The sequence below is a fragment of the Chenopodium album genome, chromosome 4, assembly GCF_948465745.1.
Source record: "Chenopodium album chromosome 4, dcCheAlbu1.1, whole genome shotgun sequence".
Lineage (NCBI taxonomy): Eukaryota > Viridiplantae > Streptophyta > Magnoliopsida > Caryophyllales > Amaranthaceae > Chenopodium > Chenopodium album.
The window spans coordinates 54000661-54021956 of record NC_137837.1 but is presented as its reverse complement, the minus strand read 5'-3'; the positions used below and the strand labels follow the sequence as shown (position 1 = coordinate 54021956).

At 36.6% G+C, this 21296-nt stretch overlaps 1 non-coding gene and 1 pseudogene across 4 annotated transcripts; both read left to right on the top strand.

Annotated features, from left to right (window-relative positions):
* The first annotated feature begins 2933 nt into the window (after positions 1-2933).
* Positions 2934-3040, top strand: LOC145629550 (small nucleolar RNA R71). Its single transcript, XR_014111716.1, has one exon. It is a non-coding gene; the product is annotated as a small nucleolar RNA R71 (small nucleolar RNA).
* A 5897-nt stretch (positions 3041-8937) lies between these two features.
* On the top strand, positions 8938-13983 carry LOC145629137 (eukaryotic peptide chain release factor subunit 1-2 pseudogene; annotated as a pseudogene). 3 transcript variants are annotated; one of them, XR_014111581.1, is made up of 5 exons: positions 8938-9162; positions 11430-12914; positions 13006-13229; positions 13400-13532; positions 13655-13983. The product of XR_014111581.1 is annotated as a eukaryotic peptide chain release factor subunit 1-2 pseudogene, transcript variant X1 (transcript). The 3 variants fall into 3 exon arrangements; XR_014111583.1 differs by lacking the exon at positions 13655-13983 and having other exon boundaries at positions 11482-12914; positions 13400-13641; XR_014111582.1 differs by lacking the exon at positions 13655-13983 and having other exon boundaries at positions 13006-13206; positions 13400-13641.
* Positions 13984-21296: the final 7313 nt, after the last annotated feature.

The window sequence follows — 21296 nt, the reverse complement described above, 5'->3', positions numbered from 1 at the left end:
ATATGAAAGTGAAGAGGGTGAAGAGAGGATCACAAATATGTAAAGAGTTTTGAATTTGGGTAAGAAATGGAGGAGAAATCTTAGAGAGAAGGTAGAGAAAATTTGAGTTTTAGAGAGAGAAAGTAATGGAGGAAGGAAGAAATGGAGAAAGAAAGAAGAAAAGGGATGGACGCCACTCGCGCCCGGTCGGGCGGTGGTTCGCCCGGTCGGGCGATCTGGGATATTTCATGTGCTAGTATTCGCGCCCGGTCGGGCGGCCTTCGCCCGATCGGGCGATCTAAAACATCCAAAATTCGTATACTTTCGCGCCCGGTCGGGCGATCTAAAGACCCAATTTCTTCCAACTCTCGCGCCCGGTCAGGCGCCCTTCGCCCGATCGGGCGATCTATCGATCGTAATTTTGGCTCTTCTCGCGCCCGATCGGGCGAGGCTTGCCCGATCGGGCGGATAAATTAGTCCGTATACGACGAATTTTGCGCTCGGTCGGGCGCCACTCGCTCGGTCGGGCGAAATTACTCTATTTCTAAACCGTACTCTCGCGCCCGGTCAGGCGAGCTTCGCCCGGTCGGGCCCGAGACTAAATCGGCGAAATATTATTTTTCTTCTTTTCCCCATAATCTGACTAACTCTTTTCCTTCAAACCTGTACAAACACTCATAAAACTCATTCAATTCCCTCATCTCTCCTTTCATAAGAAAAAGAAAAGAACAACTAGACTAAAAAGCATTAAAAATACGGGTTGCCTCCCGCAAAGTGCTGGTTTATCTAGGTCCCGCACGACCATCTTACCAAGTACAATTCTAGGACACTTGGCCTAACGCTTGATCGGGTGGTTTCTCACCCGGTCTAGCGGTGTTTAGGCTGCGATACGGCTTCCTGACATACCCTGTGGGACGCCAAATCTCCTTATCTGGTGGATCCTCCTTGACTTGGACTGGGGGATCTTCAATGCTACGCACTAAAAATCCTTCTTCGATTGAGTGTTGCTTCAAATTTTCATTGCGTTCAACACTTGCAACTCGATCTAGCGGAACACTTACCGTAGGCTCGATTCGCACAACTTGCTCGATCGGTTCCACTTGTTCATCCTCGAAACCAAGACCAACATTGTAGAGTTCTCTTTCTATTGCACCAACTTCCTTCTTCCATCTATCTATCTCATCTAAAAAGGATGCAACACAAGATACCGCCTCCAAGGGATCTTTTTAAGAGCTTCGGGCTTGTTAGAATAATTTACAACCACAGCAACACTGAAACATTTCTCCTCAGTCATGGAGCTTTTAGGGGCATTATTCAGATTAAAAACAACTTTATCATCCCCTACTTATAGTGTTAACTTACCACTTCTTACATCTATGACTGCTCCTGCAGTGTTAAGGAATGGTCTACCCAAAATAATTGGGGTTTGCATATCCTCGGCCATATCAAGAACAACAAAATCTACAGGTATATAAAATTTACCTACTCTAACGGGGACATCCTCTAAAACACCTAAGGGGTATTTGAAAGAACGGTCAGCCATTTGTAGAGTTATATTGGTAGCTTTTAATTTACCCATATTCAACTTAGAGCACATAGATAATGGCATGACGCTAACACTTGCACCCAAATCACATAATGCATTATCAATCAAGATATTGCCAATATAACAAGGGATAGAAAAAATACCCGGATCTTTTAATTTAGGTGGAGACTTATTTTGAAGTACGGCACTACATTCTGCAGTGAAAGCTACCGTCTCTACCTCACTAATAGACCTTTTTCTCGTTAATATTTCTTTCATAAATTTTGCATATGAGGGGATTTGTGTGATCAATTCAGTAAAGGGAACTGTTACCTTCAAATCTTTTACCACCTCCAGGAACTTACCAAACTGCTTATCCAAGTTTGTCTTCAATTGACGATTGGGGAAAGGAAGTTTGATAATTGGCTTTGGAGCATTATTATTCTTGTCTGGAGTAGCTACCTTCTCTGGAGTTTTACCCTGCAATGTAGAATTAGATATGTTAGTATTATCCTTTAGCCCTGCGGGGCTATCAACTACATTGTTTGGTTTAACGGAATCAAGATTAGCATTATTTAATAAAACAGGTTCATCAACTCTGGGCATAGAGGGCCCTTCATAGTTTGAACCACTCCTTAGAGTAATTGCAAAAGCTTGATCCGTAGGTCGGGTTGGCTGCGCCGGCAGAGCTCCCTGTTGGCGGGCTTGTAGAGTAGCGGAGAGTTGCGCAATTTGATTATCTACAATTTTATTATGCGCTAGAATTTGATCAATTGTCGCATCTCTACTCTCCATGTGCTTTTGCATATTAACCAACATTGCTCTAATTTCCGCCAGAGAAGGGTCAGAAGATGAGGAGGGTTGTTGTGGCTGGTTCTTCTGGCTAGCATTGGGATGATAATATTTCTGCTGCTGCTGCTGTGGCGCCTGTAGTTCTTGTGGTGGTGGATTTTGAACATTAGTGCTCCGGTAGGAAAGGTATGGATGATTCCGATACCCAGGATTGTAAGTGTTGGAGTATGGGTTATTCTGCCTATAAGCTTGGAAGGCATTAACTTGCTCCACGGAACTCCTGTAATCCTGCTCCCAATGACCTACAATACCACAATTTTCACAGAAAGACTCATTAGAGTTATTATTAATCGTAAAAACATTAGCTACATTAGCAGTGCTCAAATTATCTAATTTTTGGCAAATAGAGGTCAGCTGAGCTTGCAAAAAGGATACAGAGTCGACACTATGCTTCCCCTTGTTAGCAAATCCTCTGGGATTCCCATATTGGGAATTGTGTATCGACATATCTTCAATAACCTGACCTGCATCATCAACATTAAGATTCATAAATCTCCCACTAACTGCAGAGTCTAAAATTATTCTAGAGGAATTTCCAATGCCGTTATAAAAGGCTTGGATTAACTGCCATTGCGCTAAATTATGGTGAGGGCATTCTCTTTGTAAGTCCTTGAACCTCTCCCAAGCCTCATATAAAGACTCATCGGCTTCTTGGGCAAAGTTCTGAATCGCACTTCGTAGTACTGCTGTTCTCTCTGCAGGATAATACTTGTTATAGAAATTCAAAACAAGAGTTTCCCAGTCAGTTATACCAAGTTTAGTTCTATTTAAGCCATTAAACCATAATTTAGCTTTTCCAGTTAAAGAGAAGGGAAAGAGAATCTCCCTGATTTGGTCTTGAGTGACCCCGCCTTGCCTGATGGTGTTGCAATATTGACAATAGTCGGCAATGTGAAGATTCGGGTCTTCACCCTTGGCTCCACTGAATTGCTTCCTCTCTATCATCATTATAAATTGAGGTTTAATTTCAAATTGAACCCCATCAAGAGCCGGAGTAGGGGTGAGATGTGGAAAATCCGTAAGCTTTGGTTGTGAATAATCACTAAGCTTCTTAGGGGTCGTCATCTCTGATTCTGCGTCTGATGATGTCTCTGAATCGCTGGAACCAGTTGGAGGATCGCGGTGATTATTGTTGTTATCACCAGAATCCACTAGGATTTGCTTGTAGAAATTTTTCTGTCTATGGAAGGAACGTTCGATCTCAGGATCGAATAGGATGTAACCTGATCTGGAACACCTGGGCATAAACAAAAACTAGAAGCAAATATGAGATTTGTCTCAGAGAACTAACGCTCTATGAGACAAAAAGGGAAATAATCTAGACTACAAAAACAATCAGAAATAAAAATAAAATCGTTTCCCCGGCAACGGCGCCAAATTTTGACAGGGTAAAGTCGTATCCCCTAATCAAAAATAATTCCTAAGTCCTCTAACTAAAGTAGATAGGGAAGTAGGGTCGATCTCCACAAGGAAACAAGTCTTTTTACTCCTAATTAATTATTATAATCTAAATTATCTAAGTAACCAATATTAATATTCGAACAAGAAACTAAACTACTAAGATTGAGAATAGGGAGAAAACAATATATAAAAGGATCTAGGGTATAGGTTCACCAATAAATAATATTCCAGGGTAAAATATAATAATCATTCATCAAAGCATATATCAATCAGATTATAAAGGGCTTTCATCGCTACGTATTATAATCACACAATTAATTTACCGGTATTAAATCTCATCTTTCGAATCTCGACCTAACCATTTATAAATTAACCTGCCTATTGAAACTAGACCTAAACATCAATTCTCCATCTGTCGAATCTCGAATCAATATTGTTAAACTCATGCATAAAAGATCTGCGCTAATCTAGTCACAGAGCATTAAACCAATCAATAGGAAACTGATCCAGCATTGATAATTAACAACAATAAATTACCCCTTTCATATTATTTATGGATCCCCATAAACCCTAGAAATAAAACTACTCACACATGGTAAAAACTAAACTAATCAAAGCAATAAAATAAGACATGATTAAAGGAATAAAATAAATAACTAAGATTAAGAGAAGAGGAATCGTTACCAAAATAAATCTGGAATAAATGGAAATAATCAAGAACAAGAGTTGAGAGAGAGAATTCTAAGAGAATAATTAAGAGAGTAAAGAAAGAGTAAAAAAAAGGAGAAGAAGAGCCTAAAATCGTATTACGGAGGAGTATTTATACTCCGTACAAAATCCTAAACTAAAACAAATTAAAACGACGTTAATCGCCTACTAAGAAATACACGCGCCCGATCGGGCGAGGCACCGCCCGATCGGGCGCGCCTTTTTTATCATAGTACAAATCTCGCGCCCGGCCGGGCGCGTCACCGGGCGCCAGACTAAGCTTCTCCCGCCCGGCCGGGCGTGCCTCCGGGCGCCAGCCTCTTTGGCCGGGCGGCTCATTTGGGCCACTATTTGGACTTCGATTGGGCTCTAATTCTTTGGGCCAATTTGGGTTTCCTCTTTGGGTCTTGAATACTCGGTCCAAATGCCCCGGTATCACCTATACCGAGCCCTTAATCACCGGTTCGATGGCTCTAACCGGCCCTGGGCTATAAACTCTGGTCGTGCTTCTCCAATGTTCGTGATTGCTCCAAAATATCTCGGGAAAATGCTCCAAAAGCATGAATCCCTGCAAAAGTCAACCAAATCTACGAAAACACTAGAAAACACCAATTAGTAATAAAAGTGGCTCTAAAGAGCCAAAAACACTACTAATTACGACCAAGGGACGGGGGTAAAATACTATATAAAATAGACACATCACACAGCCTATTCCAAAATTCGTCCAGATGCTACACAGAAGATGGATATGCTTATGAAAAAAAATGGAAGACGTGGATAAGCCATTGGAGAAGTGCGACGAGCTTGAGCAGATGAAAAGGAACACGAAAAGGCCTCGGATTGGTAGCAATTACAACACTCCTATTCAAGTGGATAATGAAAGCGATGCTGATGAACCAGTAAGAATGAGGAGAATGGCGAGATTCAAAGGTAAATCATCAAAATGCAAAGGTGAATCGAGTAAGGGGAAAGAAGTGGTGGGTGTTGGTATCGAAGGAGGCAAAGCTGATATGGAAATCAGCGATGAAGATGCTCATGTAAAGGAGGTAATTGATGCAACGATTCTTTTCCAGCCTGTACAAATGCAACAACAACCAATTGTTCATGAAGAAAATGCTGATTTGGTGCCGCAAGAGCAAGAACAACCTAAGCCTAATCAAGGAAGAGAGCCAGAGGAAGGAGAAGAAGAGCAAAAGTGAAGATGAGCAAAATGAAGAAGAGGAAGATTCGTGGTACAATGATAATTCAAAGGAGGATATTGGTTATCCATACCACTATCACTCCCCTGAAGTTTCTCACTCTGAGAGTGGTGCTTATGGGTTCAACTCTGATTAGGTAGTTTGTTTATGCTTATCATATTTAAGTAGTATATAAACTTAAAGGCCAGTTAGTGGTTGAATATAATGGGAAATCTAGTCTTTATTTATTTTGATAAAAGTTTTTGTAAGTACATTGGGCTTTTTTGATTAAGTAGGTTTTAATGATTCTAGGTGGTTTGAAATTAATAATCATGATAATGAATGTTTTGTATGGATTTTTAAGGTTTTAATATATATATATAACTATTGTGCTTTGATTCTTGGATTATCTTATATTGTGTTTTTATGAAATTGTGAATTACTTTTGTTGGCAAGGGCTGTTGTTAATAATGAATAATGTAAGCAATGAATATGAATATTGATGCAAATCACTATGAAATGGGTATACACTTTTCTTCAATGTGTATGTTTAACTTAAGAGCGACATTACATATACTTTAATTATGTTTATATACTGGTATTCTAAACACAATTCTGTTCAAAAATTGTTTATGGTTTGAATTGTTTTAATGCATTATATAATTAAGCATTGATGTATTAAATGCTAAGCAATTCTTTCAGGTGAAAAGAGATATACTCATAATGTAGGCCAAAAGATGCTAAAGCTATGATATTAGCTGTGATTTTGGTGTAATAAGCTAATGTTATGAATACCACTATTTCTTTGTTTCTCTCACCACCTGAATCCATACTCATCTCTTTTCTCTAAAATTATGAATTGCAGTACTCTCATTCTCTTCTTTCTCTCTAATTTAATTTAAATTTTATATTAGTAAATTATGAAAAAATATAGTCAGAATACATTGGTAATGATTTTGCAGATGAAACTTATGTCCTGTTTTTAGTTTGGTTCTTCATGAACAATATTAACAATGATCCTGGATTTTTAGTTATTTATTTTATAATTTAATAATTGACCTGTCCATTCTCCAATGAATTTGGAGATTTTGTGAGAATTTTAATTTTTAATCTTTTTAAAAATTCATGTTCCTGCTGTTGTTTTGTTCATTTGTATAGTCAAGCTATTTATCATGTTAGTTTTTATTGTTTAATTATGTAAGAGCAAGTCCTAATTTTTTAATTTGAATATATTTTGTTATTTCAGCTCAAACTAGTGATTGTAGCTTGCTTTGCATATATTTAGAATGCTTGCTCTATTAAAAGATGAAGTAGCTTGCTACTCTTGGTTTCAAGACAGTGAATACAATCAGAGATATTTCTAATTGTAACCGAATTTTTTTATGTTGGTTGTCATTAGATTAGATAGAATATTTTGTTTAGCATCTTAATTATCCAAGTTAAGATTACAATAAAGCTTCAATCCCCATATTTAAGGCAGCATCTAAAAATCCAAAAGCATAGCATATAAGCTTAGCTTGTAAAACATAAGTATATAGTAGTTTATTTACAAGGCTCTGTCTAATTCATGAGTTATTTAGTTCTATTTTTGGAAAACAAAATAAATAAAAAACTGGCATTGTTGAGATTGAATATGAAATATGTGAAATAAAGACTTCCAAATAGGCCAAAAAGTAGCTTAATAAAAGTAATGCTTTTTTGCATCATCAAATACTATTTTGCGACATGATAAGTGACTCTTTAAGTTAGTGTATTACAAGTGTTATGATTTAAAATAATATTCTAACTTTATATAAGTACATTATATTCTACTTCCTCCATTCTTTTTTACTTGACCCGTTTTGACTTTTACATTATTCACCACTCCTCCTTTGACCGTGTTTTGTGAATAATATGTAAGGAACGAAAAACATATTTATGTTGGATCATTTTGAATTCGTCTCAATAAGTACTATTTATATAACTTTTATATATTTTTAATTATGGAGAATTAAAGTTATTGACCGATAAAGTTTTGCATTGGCAAGCGTGATAAAAGAAACAGGTCAACTAAAAAAGACAGAGGAAGTATAATTTTTAAAAATCAAGATTCTTGGTATTGGGCTTATTACATTTGTATACACTTTAGATTGCACAAATAAAGAAATAATGTTGTTGGCTATTCATTGGCCTCCTCCTACAAAACAAATAAATTAGTCAAATAATTTTTCATGGACTCATATATTTATGATATCTTCTTGATTTCCAAATGATATAAATTAAATATAAAAATATCTTTTTATTACAATATTATCAATTATGTAAGATATCAATAAACACTAATATGTTTCAATGTATAACTTAGCTACAATTAACACAATAATGCAATAATTTATAACATATACAACATATATAATAAAATTTTTGTCTTAAACACCTACTTCCTCCGTTCTGTTAATATTGCAACAATGAACTTTTTGCACTATTCAACACTCTTGTTTGACCATATATTATGATTTATACGTTAAGCAAAATATAGTCGTGTGAGATCTTGTTGGATTCGTCTCATAAAATACTTTCACAATATCAACTTTTTATAATTTATACTCTTACACAATTATAGATATTTAGCATATAAAAGGTGCATTGGGATACATAATTTTCTCCTTGTTACAATATTAATAGAACGGAGGAAGTATTATTTATTTATGTTATCAATAAATAATAGCATTGTTATAGTTCGATACAACTTAATTAAACTTTACACAATAATGTAATTATTTATAATTGTACAAGTATATATTATATATAATTTACAAAATTAATCTAGCACGTCCAATTTATAAAAACTAAACTAATTAACTACTCCATCCGTCCCAAAAAGAACGACCCATTTGGCCAAAACTTTGTCCCAAAAAGAATGACCCATTTGCATTAAAACACCACCAATTTGCAACAATATTTGTGCACAATTAACTTCCTCATATAAAAATTTGATTTTCCATGTTATTTATTACTTCTCTCTATATTTTTTTACAAACCCCATGTAAATTTATCTTTCCAATATAGTTTTACTTCTTTTTACTTAACTTCCTTAGTACCCGCGTAATCAACTCAAATGGGTCGTTCTTTTTAGGTCGGAGGGAGTAACTTATACATCTTGCTAATAATTTTCTTAATAAGCTTATTCATTTGGTGCGGCGCAATCAGACTAGTCGTCCAAAAGGTGAAGAGTATTTATTCCAAAATTTATGAAATGTGTAGAGTCGATCCATGACGTTAATCCGCGTGTAACTATACATTATACATAGATGTCCTTGCCACAGTAAACACCTATTACGTCTCTATACGACTCTACCCAGAAATTTATCGACCTCCTCATTCCTTATAAATTCAAACTCACCCTTTCCTAAACAAATTATATTTCCCTACCACCGCATTTTTAGAGAGAAAAAAAAGGGCAAACTACATACCTTTTTCATTGCTTAGGGTTTTCTTGATCGATCATTTGATCGATCTTACACGCTACTTATCTCTCAGGTATTCCTCTCTTTCTGTTGTTTGTTTTTGAATTAATTGATGTTTTGATTTTTCTTTTTTTTTTTTTTTTTTAATCGTTTATGATCATATTTGATAAATGACTTTTGTTTTTGGATTGTTTGATGTTTTGATTCTTTTTTATCATAATTGTTTATGATTTATATTTGATAAATTGATTTTTTAGTTAATTAACTGATATTTTGAAAATTTTTTTTGCGTAATTGTTACGGATGTGTATGATTCATTATTATTATTATTATTATTATTATTACGACGATAAAGTGTTAAATTTATTTTTATAACTTTGTATTGTAATTAATTAAATAACTTTTTTTTTAATTTTTTTTAAAAACAAAAATATAAATTTATGATGTGAATATATTTGTTTCTGTCCGTATTTGGAATTTTTTTTTTTTTTTTTGATAAAGTCCGTATTTGGATTTTATGAAATTGGGTGGGTTTTGATTGATAAAGTTGTTTTTGTGTTGTGTTATTAAATTCTTTTATTTTTGTTTGTGATGATATTTTTGTTGGTGATTCTTATTTTAGAGAAAGGATACCTGAAGTTTCTGATTGGAATTAATTCTGATGATGAATATCTATTTATTTACGAGATGAATATATGATGCAATAGATCTAAATAGTTATATGCTCACGATTTAAAATTGACAATATTCACTACAATCTTATCTTTACCTCAAAATCATCTGACTCCCAAATCAAAGAATTGGGCTTTCATAGAAGAAATCAATAACCATGTTAAGAAAATCAGGATATATATGTTTTTAGTATTAAGACTATTGTTTCAATCTAGTTTTCCCTGAAAACCATCCGACTCCCGTATCGAACAATGGAGAAAGGATTATGCTGTCGTCGAAGAAATTAATAATCGAGTTTAGAAAATCAGGCCATATATGATTCTGTTCTATGGCTAGTCACCTTTGTATTGTTGGCTGTTAAATTTAGTAATAACTTTGCAGGAATGCTTGATTGTAATTAGTGTGTTGGCTGTTAAGGCGTCCTTGTGTTTTTTTGTTAGCTAGTTTTTTTTAGTAGGAAATCATATGCTTTATTATATTTATGTTAGTCATTAGAGTGGTTATCGTCAAGAGTAGGTGACAATTTTTCTTATGACATGTATCAAAACTTCCCTTTATGAAAAGAAGAAAATAAGCAACTTTCATTCACCAAAATCATTTTTGATGATTTTAATCTAAAGAAAGGATTTTATTTTTAATTTAATTTATATTTATTTATTTAATTTTTTTCCTGCAATATATTACATATGGGAATAATTCCTCGATAAGGATGGGACCAAGGAATGCTTTTTATCATCATTGAACTCCTATACTACATCTTCAACAACAAATGTTACAGATTATTAGTCCCTAAATGATCATTGAACTCCATATTGGGAATAAATTAATTAGTTTAAGTCTTGAAGAAACTCAAGAAAGACAACAGCTTTATATTTAAGACTTTGTACTGATTTCACTCTTGACAAATAGTACAGAGAGAAAACGGTGAGTTCCAATAATGTGATTGGTGTAATCCTTGCATGTACATGATTTGGTATTTTGGTGTATAATTTTATGGGTGATTATGATAGTTGATTGCATCTTTGCTGATTGCAGATGAATTTGCATTTTTCTGCTTTTCTGTTTGCGTGCTTGTAGATTCAATAAAAGATGTGCTCTTTAAAAAATATTTTAACCAACTGAAATTTTTATTTTTATTTTCGGGTCACTCTATATTGTTACTATGCTTCTTCACCTTGATTTAATCTTAAGACTTTGTTTGGTTTGGTTGAAAATATAAAAAAAAAAAAAAAAAAAAAAAACAAAAAACATGGAAAAAAACAATTCCTAACCAATTTCTTTTGTTTGCTTCCTAACAACAAAAGGATATAATTGTAATGAAATAATTTTTACTCCAAACCAAACCACTTCATAAAATGGTGATGACTCCTTGTTAAGTATTTTGGGCCTGTTTAGTTGAAAAACCCAACCTTCCTGATTTATGTTGTGTTAGAACTCTAATTGATACCTAAAATTCATTAATTAGCTGTTTAATAATCTTTGAAGCCACATTGGAATAGTAATTCTAGAGTTCAGGGACTGTTGTACAATTAATTAAATGGCTTGACTTTGTTTCTCTTGTTTTTGCTTAACCTCAACAAGAGAAGAGGAGTACATTATAACAGCTTCCTTGGCAGTGACCTTTTTCTTCCTGTGGTGCACTTAGTTAAGTTTACAACTTGTTCACAGATACTTTGTTATAGTTTTGACAAAATGACAATGACATTTGGTGATGGTCAAGAAACCGACAAGAACATTGCAATCTGGAAGATCAAGAAGTTGATCAAAGCATTGGAAGCTGCGAGAGGAAATGGCACCAGCATGATATCACTGATCATTCCTCCACGTGATCAAATATCTCGAGTTACTAAAATGCTCGGAGATGAATTTGGAACTGCATCCAATATTAAAAGTAGGGTTAATCGTCAATCTGTACTTGGTGCCATCACATCTGCTCAGCAAAGATTGAAGCTTTACAACAGGGTGCCCGCCAATGGACTTGTTCTTTACACAGGAACAATTATAACTGAAGATGGCAAAGAAAAGAAAGTTACTATTGACTTTGAACCTTTCAAGCCCATCAATGCATCTCTTTACCTTTGTGACAACAAGTTCCATACCGAAGCTCTCAATGAACTGCTTGAATCTGATGACAAATTCGGGTTTATTGTGATGGATGGGAATGGAACCCTTTTTGGGACTCTTAGTGGCAACACTAGAGAGGTGCTTCACAAATTTAGTGTTGACTTGCCAAAGAAACACGGCCGAGGTGGTCAGTCAGCGCTGCGGTTTGCACGTCTTCGAATGGAAAAGCGCCATAACTATGTGAGGAAGACAGCAGAGCTTGCTACACAGTTTTATATCAATCCACAAACCAGCCAGCCTAATGTTTCTGGGCTTATTCTTGCTGGTTCTGCTGATTTCAAGACTGAGCTCAGTCAATCAGACATGTTTGATCCTCGGCTTCAAGCGAAGATACTGAATGTTGTGGATGTTTCTTATGGAGGGGAAAGTGGTTTCAATCAAGCAATTGAGCTGTCTGCTGAAATTCTTGCTAATGTGAAGTTTATTCAAGAGAAGAAGTTGATTGGGAAGTACTTTGAGGAAATTAGTCAGGATACAGGGAAGTATGTTTTTGGAGTGGATGACACGCTGAAAGCTTTGGAGATGGGTGCAGTGGAGACACTGATTGTTTGGGAGAATTTGGATATAATGAGGTTTGAGCTGAAAAATATTGTTACTGGTGAATTAATCGTCAAACACTTTAACAAGGAGCAGGAGGCTGATCAGAACAACTTTCGAGACTCAGAAACTGGGGCGGATCTTGAAATTCAGGAGCAAATGCCATTGTTGGAGTGGTTTGCTAATGAGTATAAGAAGTTTGGCTGTTCTCTTGAATTTGTTACCAACAAATCACAAGAAGGGTCACAATTCTGCCGTGGTTTTGGTGGGATAGGCGGGGTCCTACGCTACCAGTTGGACATGAGGTCCTTTGATGAGTTCTCTGATGATGGAGGAGTCTATGAGGATTCTGACTAGCAATTAACCTCCTTTTCTTCATTACCTGTGCCGGGGGTGGGAAAAATCCCCTGCATTGGTGAACGAGCTGTCGGGGTCAGTTCGGCAGCTGCTGCTCAGTCAAAATGTGACCAGTTGTCAGCAATATTAAATGAGGTTTTGATATTATCTCTACACAATAGATCCTGCATTAAACTTATCAGGTGGATCTTGTTAAGCTTTATACTTCATTCGTTGTTCCTGACAGGCGGATCTTGTTGCACTCACTGGTCTTGCTTTGCAAGGTGGAGATGCAAGTGGCGCTTATCAGCTTGGACAACTTCCTACTTTTGACGGAGACTTTGCTGCCTCACTAGTGCACATGTGCTACCCCTGCACCATTGAGCGAGACTTTGCTGCCTCACTAGTGCACATGTGCTACCCCTGCACCATTGAGCGAGCTGCTGCGGTTAGTTTGGCAGCTGCTGCTTGGTCAGAATACGACATTATGTCAACATTATTAAACAAAGTTTTTTTTTTTTTTAATTTTTTTTTTATATATATTAATTTTCTTTTTCTAGATTGTTTTTAAACAACAGTAGGTGTTCTTGCATTAGAGCTTCGGGTAGATCAAAGTTTACTTATCTATTTTTACTTGACAGACGGATCTTGTTGAGCTTTCCGGTCAAGTGATGCGAGGTGGAAATGCAAGTAGTGCCAAGCAGCAGCATCTGACACTAGTTTACTGAGGAGGCAGAACTGTATGTGTTCTGTTTGCTGTAAAATTTCCTTGAGGTTGTTACTAAGCCTGTGTGATCTGATTTTTAAGAAGCTATTAGTAGGATTTTATAATTCTAAGATTATGGCTTCTCATATTTTGTTTGTTTCTGTGTTTATCTATATTATTTTTGTATTAGGTGGGCAAATCAACTGTTGAGCTACATACTTCCGGTTGATTACCTTGACCGTTGCCGTTATTAGCATGCTATGGTATTTGCTACGTCAGTTGGTACACTGTCATTTTATACTTATATTTGGTGCCTTTGGAGACAGTAGTTAAGGATGGCCACAGCCACGAGGCTGGGAGCGTGGCTTCTATGCTTGTTGGATATGTTGGTTTGAATAAAAATCTGATGAACTTCATTATCGTAATACAGCATTTGTGTTGTGTTGTGTATATTTGTATCAATGTATGTTTTAATTAACTAGTTGGGGACCCCGTGCGAGGTTCCTCAAGTTATCGATCTATGTTGTTGAGTTATTTTGTCATCGGTGTTGTTTGTTATGGTATGTTTTTGAGCTTTCCATTATTCATGAAGTTACCAATTTCATTATCAGGCTAAAAAATTCTTTATAGTCTTTATTGATGCCTTTGGTTTATCAAATCCTAAGGAAGAGAACTGTTATAGTGTTGGGGTGATAGGAAGAGTAAGAACAATTTATTTATCGAGTCATATCTTAAGTTGTATAAGGTAAATATTAATTTTACTTCGTGCTCAATATATGTGTCATTGCTTTTTTTTTTTTTTTTTTTTTTTTTTTTTTTTTGTTTTGAAGGGGGAGATTAAAATTCATTAATAATAAGTCATACGGCACTTACATAAGAGATCGTAATCGAACAATACAGAGACAACAGAACCAATTACAAGTTCGAAATAAAGGAAACTACAATTGCACGCGCAAAATGACATTCTTAAATACCCTTGGCTCATATAACGCTGTCCTATGCAGCCTCTTGCAAGGGGGTCTGGCAATATGTTGCAGTTTCTGACGTGAACCTTCATTGACTCTCGCCATTGACAATACAATCTCTAATTCAAACACGGACCCCAGCTTGGAAGCGTAACCCTTTAGCACAAACCAACAGAAGATCAAACCAAAGCCCCAAAGCCAAAACACCCGGTTCAAATCATGCACCAGAAGATCGGCACACCGATCTGCACACCCCATAGCACACAAACGCACAACACAAAAAGCAAAAATAACAAACCCTAAAGAACAACACACACAACGACTAAAATAAGAAAAAGACGGAAAATTAAAAACGAGACCTACAAACGAAACCCTAGCAAAAGACCCCGCAACCAATCCTAGAACCACCATCCAAGCACCGTGGTTCACCAACCCGACCCACAAACCACCGTACAAGGAAGCCCGACCCGCAGGAACCCGCCCGAGAAGCCCAAACCCCACACAACCTTGAACCGCGGCAACGACGTCTGGAAACACCAGACTGAGACCGGCCCTACGCGAGGGACTCAGAGGAAACACCCTCCCCGTTCTCCTGCAACACGTCGCGACGACGACGGCCACGGCGGTGGAGCAGAGACACGGCGGGGAAGCGGGGAAAAAGAACGGTGGCAAGCCGGCAACAAGGCCGGTGAGGGATAGCGGCGGCCGGAAAGTGAAAGCGGCGCCAAAAGCTAGGATGACCGGACAAAAAACCAAAGCAAAAAAAGAAAAAGACACCTCTAGGAGGTAGATCGGAGGCTCGCCGACATAATGGCATGGGCGGTGAGCCTCACACCCGCCGACGAGCCTCATGGCCGGAGCGAAGAAGAGAAGACGGTTGGGGGTTTTTTGGGGGGAAAGTGAGAGATATATGTGTCATTGCTTAATTGGCAGTGATATGGAAACTTAATTGGCAGTGATATGGAAACTTATAATATTAGTGTTAGACATAATTAACTGATTAAATTATATATGCAAGTATGTACCAGATGTTTTCACACAAATCTCCTGCCTGTGTGTTAAGTGTATAGTGTTAAATAATATCAACAGGAATTATTGGTAAAGGTTTGTAACCTTGAGCCTCAAGTGTGTTGTATGGCTGTATTTATATGTACAACACTTACTTTTTTTTTTGGTGTTTAGAGAGCAAAAATGGCGGGTGATGAGCTTCGATCCCAGTGTCACCTGGAATCGGGAGGGGAGCTCTAACCACTTGAGCTATCCCTCACACTCATGTACAACACTTTGTGTTATTGTATATCCCTTTTCTTAGCTGCTTTATAGACATGGTGAGAGATAAGTTTATCCATTATCATGATGTTCATCATGCTGTTCATTTGTGCCAAAGATTTGGATTCCTCATCCTGATGAAAGTCCAATGGAAAAGGTGTTCAATTTTCTCAAGTATATGGCTGCTATTTCTCATGAAATGTTTGCATATTTGGAGCGTCTTTAAGGGGATATTAATGAAGGATCTAGTGTAATAGTAGAAGGTGAAGTAAGCATCTAGAGAAAAGGGAAAGGAATTCAGTTTGATGGAAAAGAGCTTGATAGAGATATTGCTAATCTCAACTGTGACTATGCTTGTGATGATTTAGTTGAAGTTGTTCGGAAATTGAAAATGTCTAGTGAGGATATTTTTCACAGCAATGATTAGTGTATGGCAGTAGTGCATTTGATCCTTTTAAGTACTTGTTATGTTTATCAATCTGTTAGCCCTATACTGATCTAGTTATTGTAATAGTCTTCTTTTAATATGAATGTAACATTATCTTAATTTTCATATGTAATTGTTGTATTAACACCTTTGGAATTCTCTAATCATATACTACCTCTGTCTCTTTTTAGTTGACACGTATTCCTTTTTAGAAAGTTTTTTTTTAGTTGACACGTTTTCTTTTAGGGTAACTATTTTATCTTGCATTTATAAGCTACCCCACTTGCTTTTTCATTCGCTCTCACTCTCTCTCATCTCCTTAATATATGTGCCTAAATCAAATGCGTTAAATAAATAGTAACGGGGGAAGTATATATATATATATATATATATATATATATATATATATATATATATATATATATATATATATATATATATATATAAGAAGGTTTAAAAATGAAACTATTATATACTTCCTCTGTTCTTTTTTACTTGACCTGTTTCTTTTATCACGCTTGTCAATGCAAAACTTTAACGGTTAATAACTTTAATTCTCGATAATTAAAAAAATATAAAAGTTATATATTATGATAGTTCTTATTGAGACGAATTCAAAATGATCAACATAAATATGTTTTTCCTTACATATTATTCACAAAACACGGTCAAAGGAGGGTGGTGAATAGTGTTAAAGTCAAAGCAGGTCAAGTAAAAAAGAATGGAGGAAGTAACATATAATAGGTTATTCATACAAATACGAATCATCTAGGTTACACATTCATTGAAAACCTTCAAAAGATGTAGATATGTTCTAGACACTACTATAAAATCTATTATCTAAATCTGGATACCTAGAGTTTAAGTTCAAAAGTGTTATGCAGGAATCGAAGATCTTGTTTATGTTCCTACATAACGCTTGAAAAGATTTATAGCTTGCTAACCCAGATTATAATTCCTATATATCAGTATAAGTGTTAAGTAGGAACATAAGGATATATTTATGTTCCCTCTTAACCCTTCAAAAGCTTATCATCTTACTAAACTAAGTTTACATACTGTTAGACAATTATGCTACAGGTTGTAGACATCTACTTTTGACCTCCTGTCCCGACAGGAAGTGCAATGACGATAAATAAAACCATATTCGTGTTGGATCAAAGTGAAGAATACTTATGGATAACTGGTAAAGCCACAAAACACAAAAGACTAGCCCAAATTAAAGAAAAAGCCAAAACAAAGGTCCAATTAACTAAACTCGATCATTATTAGGCTTAATCCCGTACTTAAAACCTAATAATGACGGATTTAGGAGTGCCTAGGTTAAATCTTAGTGCTGCCGCAGAAAAAGCCGCGCGCATCTCAAATAGTCGCGAAGGCCTGCCGCGCAAAACTAATTCAGCTGCGCGCGACACCCAGCGCAACCTCCAGAGTTGGGCTATGAAAGATTCAGAATTATACGGAAAATATAAAATCGAATCTTACCATAAAGCCGCGTGCAGACAATTAGTTGTGCTGCCCATTGCAGCGCAACCAAATCACTTGCGCTGGGATGCCGCGCGCAATTCATCCTGTTGCGCGCGACACCTACTGCGGCAGAATGCTCGAAACCCTAAACCTAATCATTCCATATAAATAAGATCTTAAACCGAGGCTTAAACAGACAGAAATTAACCTAAAACTTTGGCGAAATACTTGTGAACTTGTGCAACCTAGCCCCTCTTGTCCTAAACACTCACCCTTTTTATATTTTGTTACTACGGTGGAGGTTCCCCAACAAGAAGGAGTCCATAAGTGTTCTAAACGGAGATCTAGCAAAGAGAAGTGGTAAATTCCCAAGCACTTAGTTAAATCATATTTAGTTTCTTGTTTAAAAGAACCTTAATTAATTAATTAGTGTTGTTTGATCACCTTTAATATAGTTAATTAATCAATTCCACATAGTATCTTGCGTTAAATAAATATTAGAATTGAATTAAATAATTGTTGGTTGATCACTTAAGCCAAGACGAATCTTGTTTATTTTCTTGTCCTTTTCACGAACTTGATTAAATAAGAATAACAACATTACGATGTAATTCCTACGTGAATTAATGCTTGTAAATAAAATCAACTAACATAGTTTTAGGTATCGCGTTGCATATATTGTTTGGTGATGAAATTGTAAAAAAGATAGAGCTAGTAGAGGTCGTACTAGGGCTATGATAACAATTTCCCTCTAAATGGAACGTTATTTTAGTACCCTCGCTCCCGAACTCATTTCTGGTTTATAAACCAATTTGGGCATGGGTAAACTTATGATTCGTGCTAATTACACCATGAACTCCACATGGAAGAAAGGCACGAACGAGGTTTATGAGTTTTTCCTAAAACTCATTGGCGACTCCTATTTGTTTCTTACAAAAAAGCGTAATGATAGAATCAATTCTAATTCAAGGTCCCTCAACACAGTCAAGACTTCAAATCCTATTACACCCGAACAAGTGTAAAGTCCTAGGCTTTTAAGTGGCCATGGGCATTTAAGAAGAGTACCCCTTACGATGGGATCACCCTCCTTACAGTGGCGACTCCGCTGGGGACTTAGAGGTTACATGATTAATTCATAGTTATGGTCCAAGGTTTCCAACATTAGGTTGCCTATGGGTTGTAACGAGAATTAACTTGGATAATCTATAGTTAGAGAGCGAGACTTGAACGCATAATATCTTCCTTTTGCACAAGAGTAAAAACCAAACAAGCAACATTGCATCATGCATAAGCATAGCACACTTAAACCATTGGGGATTGGCTCATTGACTAGGGGTCGCCAACACTAGGCTTCTATCCAGAAATCAATAACAATCATCCCACCCATATCGCCAACCGTTGGGAGGGCGATGCCATGAGTTAACACGTTGTGTGATTGATTTGTGCGTCATTTCTTAAGATATGGTACCTTTATTAGACAACCAAGCCTTTTTGACCTTAGAATGGCATTGCATGAATCTTGACTTATGACATGCTTATGTGAATATGTGACTATATGCAACGTGTTAGGATAGTCTTTTTTTTTTCTTATTAGTTTGGTCTAGGTTCCCAATTACGAAGTTGTCTCTTCATGATTTAGAGTCATATTCAAAGGATAGCATAAAAAAAACCGATGACAAAAAAAAAAAAAAACCGCTCGAATAAAAAAAATATTCTACGAGCAGGTGGCGCGCGCAACTCAATGAGTTGCGCAACTCCTCCCAATGCAAGTGATTTCGTTGCACGCGAAAGAGTCACTTGCGCGCGCCCACTAGACGAGTTGATTTTGGTTTCTCAAAAAACAAATTGACTCGTCCGAACAATATCTTCATTGAAGAATGGTTAATGGTGATGTTATCCGTTTGAATATATTTTGCGTCTTTTTCTTTTTTTTTTATTTCCCCTTTAAAAACAAGCGTATCGATTTACTTATCCTTTCGTACTCCTTTAGGGCCGGTTTCCAAGCATGGGAAAGAGGACCCCCGGGCACTCGCATTCTACGTTTACTACCCAAAGATCAATCCCTTTCAAACCACTTTTCTTCGACAACTAATCCTAGTCCAACAATGATGCCAACCATCGAAGAACTTCAACAAGAGGTTCTTCGCTTGAGAGAGGAAAAGGCTTAAGGGGCCGAGGAGAGAAGAATTAAGAAAATAGAAAAGGCTGAAAGGAAAAATGCTGAAACCTTAGTCTTGCAAGAAAAGATGGAACAATTATCCATCAAAGAAAAGTCGTTGGAGAAGCTAGTTCTTCGTTCTACAATGGGGAACAAGTACTTTGACGCAGAAAAGTTTGCTCCTCCCCCAGGACTTGCTTTACCGGAAAAGTTCGTAGCTACGGACTTGCCAATATTTAAGGTGACCAATAATCCACAAAATCATTTAATGTGTTTTACTGGCACTATGGAACTAAAGGGAGTTGATCCTAAGCTTTATGCTTTGACTTTCCCTTTATTCCTAGACCCAACCGTAAGAGAGTGGTACTATGGGCTAGATTCAAAATTCAAGGCAACATGGGAAGATGTAGTTTCGGCTTTCATTACCCAATATGAGAGTAACAAAGAGTTTAAGTCAACTTTACGTGAACTCGAGATGCTTAAGCAAGACGACGATGAAGGTTTCCTTTCTTTCTATGGTAGATGGCGAGAAAAGGCGGCCCACCATGCCCAAAGGCCACCTGAAATCGAGTTAGTACAAAAGTTCATTGACAACTGTCATGAAAAGTACAATAAACATCTACATTACCTTAGTCTAGACACTTTTCAAAAGGTCTATTATGTGGCTAATAGGATTGAAGATGATCTTGCTAAAGAAAAAGCAAACAAACCTCATCATCATCATCAACCTAAGAATAACTACAAGAAGGGGAATGATAATGCATCATCCTTTATTGACGTATTTGCAAATTCCACGCAATACAATAACACAAATCGATACGATGATCCTAGAAAAAGATGGACAAAAGAAAGAAAATTTACTCCATTTCTTGTAAGCTATAAAGAATTGTTAGAAAAATTAAATGAAAAAGGCTTACTTGCGCAAACAGGGCCAACACCACCCACTCCACCAAAAATGAGATTTCCTGAACGAAATGGTAGTGCTTATTGTGCTTATCATAGAGGCGTTGGACATGATACTGAACGTTGCTATATTTTAAAGCACAAAAAACAAGATTTAGTAGACGATGGGAGAATTCCCACGCTTAAACCTAACAATAATGCATCCCCCTTAGGGGTGTTTCACATCGATGAGGACCATATGGGAATTGATATGTTGAAGCTTTCGGACTATGTCACACCTGTAGGAGAACCTCTATCCACAATACTCATAGGGGCAACTAATGAAGTATGTGGACTACGGGACGACGACTTTCAAGACTGATATGTCTCTAAGTATGCCGCCGTCCCACCTCCATCTTGTTTACAAAATGAAACAAATGGAGCGCTTGATTGGGATCATTTCTTGGAATCTCTCCTTAGATGAACAATGGCATCAAGTACAACTCATGGTACATCTTAAAATTGAGGCACATCCAAAGCCTCTAGAATAAAGTTGGTTTGTGAATCCTATAACTAACCCAAACGAGATAGATCATTTAACTCATTCTGGGCGAGTCTACCAAGCGCCACCACCAAATGGATCTTCGACCACACAAAATCAAAC